Source organism: Prunus avium, chromosome 1 (assembly GCF_965620075.1).
Source record: "Prunus avium chromosome 1, drPruAviu1.hap1.1, whole genome shotgun sequence".
Lineage (NCBI taxonomy): Eukaryota > Viridiplantae > Streptophyta > Magnoliopsida > Rosales > Rosaceae > Prunus > Prunus avium.
Genome location: NC_142284.1, coordinates 56,995,658 through 57,000,601, shown reverse-complemented (window position 1 = coordinate 57,000,601; position 4,944 = coordinate 56,995,658). Strand labels below are relative to the sequence as shown.

The 4,944-nt window shown below is 39.0% G+C and overlaps 1 non-coding gene across 1 annotated transcript; it reads left to right on the top strand.

Annotated features, from left to right (window-relative positions):
• The first annotated feature begins 2,075 nt into the window (after window positions 1-2,075).
• Window positions 2,076-2,182, top strand: LOC148298067 (small nucleolar RNA R71). Its single transcript, XR_015833213.1, has one exon. It is a non-coding gene; the product is annotated as a small nucleolar RNA R71 (small nucleolar RNA).
• The last annotated feature ends 2,762 nt before the right edge of the window (window positions 2,183-4,944 follow it).

Below are 4,944 nucleotides of genomic sequence, written 5' to 3'. Positions count from 1 at the left end.
AAATCCGGTGCATGCACATGCTTGGACTAATTCCTTTGATGTCTGCTATGGTCCACCCAATGGCTGTTTTATGCTCTTTTAGAACTTTAATTAAGCTCTCTTCTTCATGTGAGGAGAGACCTGCAGCAATTATAACAGGGAGAGTTTCGTTAGCACCCAAATATGTATATTTAAGATTATTGGGAAGAGGTTTAAGTTCTAGCTTTGGTGGGATGACAATGGATGGCTCCAATTTCGTGGATGATGGTCCAAGAGGCTCGATTGGTGGCCTAAAGGATGGTGGGTATGGCGGAAACACTTCTAAGGCAGCTACCACTTCTTGGAACTCCGGTTCACAAAGATCTTCCTCTTCTTGTGTTAAGACAGCTTCTAGAGCATCATTAGACTTTCTCTGCAAAATTTTGGAAGAAACCTCATGATCCACAACATCAATTGAAAAGCAAGAATCAAGAGAGATAGAAGGTTGAGATAGAGCATTAAGCATTTTAAATTCAACAGTTTCACCCAAAACAGTCATGGAGAGGGTGCTATCTTTCACTTTGATGATTGTGTCTGCAGTGGCCATGAATGGCCTGCCTAGGAGAATGGGATCAACACGATCTCCATTTGGATTGTCTTCCATGTCCATCACTACAAAATCAGCAGGGAGAATTAGTGTATTAACTTGAACTAGAATATCTTCTACAATACCTTTTGGATATTTTATAGAATGATCAGCTAGTTCAAGTCGCATTGAAGTCTTCTTCATCCCTTCTAAGCCAAGCTCTTGATAAACTGAATATGGCAAAACATTGATGCTTGCTCCCAAGTCCAACATGGCTCTTCCAACCTTCTTGCCTCCAATGTTAATGGGAATGTCAAAGCTGCCAGGATCATCTAGTTTTGGTGGAAGCTTCCTTTGCAACACAGCACTTACATTCTGGTCGAGCTTTACTCCTTCATTTGGAGCGAAATTGAGCTTGTGAGTTTTCAAGTCCTTGATGAATTTTCCATATGCAGGAATCTGTTCAATAAGATCAAGCAAAGGCAAATTGATATTAACTTTACTCAAAATATCATAAATCTCTTTAAAAGCCTTATCTTGCTTTGCTTTCTTAAGACGGCCTGGAAATGGAATCTGTGGAACATATGGAGCGGGTGGCACGTATCTATCTTCTTGAAGATGTGGTGGCACAAATTTGTCATCCCTTTTATGCAATTGGAATTGATCGGATTTCTGAGAATCTGATTTGGCCTTAGGAGCAGATTGAGAAGTTTTGAGTTGTTCTCCTTCCGTGGCCATGGTCTCCTCGTCTTTATCTTCTACAATCACAACATCATTTGAAAGATTAGAATTATCATTATTATCAATGATCTTACCTGATCTGAGCACATGAATGGCCTTGGCTTCTGGGTTCTTTGGATTGATCTCAGTTTGGCTTGGCCATTTCCCAGGCACTCTTTGAGTTATTTCAGCAGCTATTTGGCCTAATTGGACTTCCAATTTAGAGATGGCAGCTTGTGTAGTTTGCTGAAAATTGGATTGGTTGATTGCCATCTGCTTCACTATATCTTCCAATGATGATGATGATTGTTGTGGCCTTTGGAATGAAGGGGGATTTGCTTGATTCTGGGTATTTCTCCATGAAAAGTTTGGATGATTTCTCCAACCTGGATTATAACTTTGAGAGTATGGATCATTTCTTGGACCTTGGTTGTAGGAATTTACCAACTTAGCTTGCTCTTGCACAAATTCTGGGTATCCAGCCCCAAGTGGACAAGCTGTGGTAGCATGGTCATGAGATTCACAAATGCTACACACTTCCTTCGGAAGGCTTCTTGAGTTTAATGCAAGAAGAGCATCTAGCTTTTGTTCCAGTTTTGAAATCTGCACACTAGAAGCATCATTAGAACCACTAATAACACGTTTACCTCTTGTATCCGTATGTTGGGTCTCCATTGCTATCTCCTCAAAGAGTTCGTACGTTTCTTCTGGAGTTTTGGTTTTAAAAGAACCACCTGCAAAATTGGTGACTATATTATGACTAGAAGGGGTTAGTCCTTTATAAAACATACGCATTTGAAGCTTCAATGGAATCCCATGATGAGGACATTGGTTGAGCAGCCCATTGAATCTCTCCCATGCTTCACAAAACGATTCATCATCTTGCTGTGCAAATAACAAGATCTTATCCCTAAGCATGTCGGTTTTTTGCGTGGAGAAGTATTTTTCCAGGAACTTCTTTTGAATGGCAGACCATGTAGTGAGTGAACCAGGCTTCAAAGAATTCAACCAATACTTCGCCTTATCCTTTAAAGTGTATGGAAACACTCTCATTCGAAGTTGATCTTCTGTCACACCTGTCAAGGGAAAAGAACTCACAACATTAAAAATATCCTTTATCTGGGTTAATGGATCTTCATTAGGTAAACCATAAAAGGAAGGCAGCATATTAAGATGAGAAGATTTAAGCTCATAATTTCGAGCTACAGTGGGCAGCAAAATGCTTGAAGGAGATGCTGGAATTGTTGGGATATCAAGTTCTCCCATGAACTCAATGGCAGCCATCATTTCTTCTTCTTCTTGGTCTGAACTTGCTTCCGAATTTGAAAGTGAAGAACCAGGAAGTTCAGTGTGGAGAGCAAGACTTGTAAATGTAGCAAGAGCTTGCTCTTTTGCAGTTGACAACTCCCTTTCTAGACGATTCTGAATTTCAGAGGTCACTCGTCTGGGTTGCAATGATGGTCCTGCGTTCAAAGATCTAGAACGTTGGAACGAAGACCTCACTTGTTCAAGTAATGGCTTTTTAGACATAAACTACCTGAAACAGAAAATTAGATTAATTAGAAACACTAAAAAGAATAGGGTAACCTTGGGCACATAACCAGGAAAGAACTTTCGTTCAGTCCCCGGCAACGGCGCCAAAATTTGTTGTTAATATTATGTTAACTCGCAATTGTACGGGGCAATTAGTAGTATAGCAAGACAAGTACGAGGTCGTACCCACGAAGACTGAGAAGTTCAAATTAGTTATGTACTTTAGATTACCGAATTCAAGAAGTTAGGAAGTTAAATCTAAAACAGAATTTAAAGCAAGAGTGAGTTTGAAAACAAATGCAGCAAGATTAAAATGAACTTTGAAGTGAGAATGCTTGTGATTATAGAAAGAAATGAACAAACTGAAATTGCAACGGAAAGCAAGTAAACAAAAGTAACAAAGGGTGGTTTTGAAGGTTAAAACACAGGTTTGGAGACTAGGGCATTCGATTCACCATAACAATTCAATTCTGGGTTATAAAGATTCAAGTAACAAGTCTAATTCAGATTCAAAGATTGATTCTAGCTAAAGTATGATTAGGCCATGGTGTTTGGTCCTAACCTTGTGTTCCTAATTCCCTAATTTGATCATTTGTTGTCTAACCTAAAATTAAGCATTAGAAACCCATTAAGCATAGAAGAACATTTTAAACAACCAAGTATGTATCTAATCCCTGTTGTCGAATGTCCATACATACTCTTCCTATTCATAGTTCAATTCGAATTAAAGCATGGTGTATACTCTTAATTCAAACCAAGATAGTTAACAAACAAGTTCTAATGGTGATCAATCATTCAAACAAGCATGTTAACTTATAAGCATAATGAATAAGAACATGAATCATGAATCAAACTTGAAACTCCAAACTTATAAACCCAGAATATTCATGTTAGGTTACATCGAAGCCCTAGTTATGGATTTAGCTACTCATAATGGAAAAGAGACTTGAACAGAAATGAGAAAACATAATGAATGCAATAAGAGTAGAAAAACCCTTTTTCTGAAGTTCTTGTGGTGTCCAAGGCTTCTCCAAGTGCTTCTCCACTTTTAATGCTTCTCCAAGAGCTTCCCCACTTCTAGAAAGATGTATGAAGGATATGGAGGTGATTTGGGATGAGTTTGAGTGAGTGGTGATGGCTAAGGAAGATGAAATTCGTAGGGAAATGGAAGAGAAGAAAGCTGGAGTTGTTTTGGTGATTGTTGGAGTGTTTGGGATTGTGAGAGTGTTTGAGGATGGTTGGAGTGAATTGTGGGGTTGTGAATCCCAGGATTTGTTGTGTCTTGAATGTGGAATGGATGTGGTATTTATAAGGAGAGGGGAGTGATAAATCTGAATTCAATATGGCTAATGCATACAACACTTGTATTATAAAAGATGAATTGGTTGATGCACTTCACTAATGCATACAACACTTGCATTATAAAATCTGAATTGGTTGATGCACTTCACCAATAGATCCCACCAGCAGCCCTAACTCATCTTCATGTCACCATGACCAAGCTTCCAACCAGAAATGATAGCTCATACCTAGCTCACCATGACCAAGCATCCAACCAGCACATGCTGAGGTCAGCATGACCAGCAACTTCAAGGGCTTACAACTTGGGCTTCTCTTAATCAAATTAGGACTTTAAGCACTCGAAATTGAAGTTCAGAATGTCTTCTTTCCAGCCATATGTTATTTGGGCCAATCCAAGGTCGGAGGAAGAAGTTAAGGCCGAAACAAATTGCTAACTCATTTTCCGCGCTGATAAGATCCATCCTGAGCATGGTTCTGTGTTTGCTAGGTAACGGACTCCAGATTTATCCAATGGGGCTGAATTTTGGATATGTTATAGTACACACCCATTGGAACAACTTTCATGAAGAATGCTGCCTCATCCGAGCTGTGTAGATTGCTGAAACAAAGCTTGAAATATGACCTACGGAACTGGACTGGCAGGGGGCTGTAGCCAAAATGAGTTTGTCTTTTAAGCTCTTCATCCCTTTATCCAAATCAGGCTTTAACATACATGGATTACATCATTTCATATCCAAAGCCATCATTGTTACCTAAAGCTGAAAAATAAACACAAAAAGGATTAAAAGCACAAGTTTAACTCAAAAACATAACCAAATCATAAGCTAGAAGGGTACAAAATGATA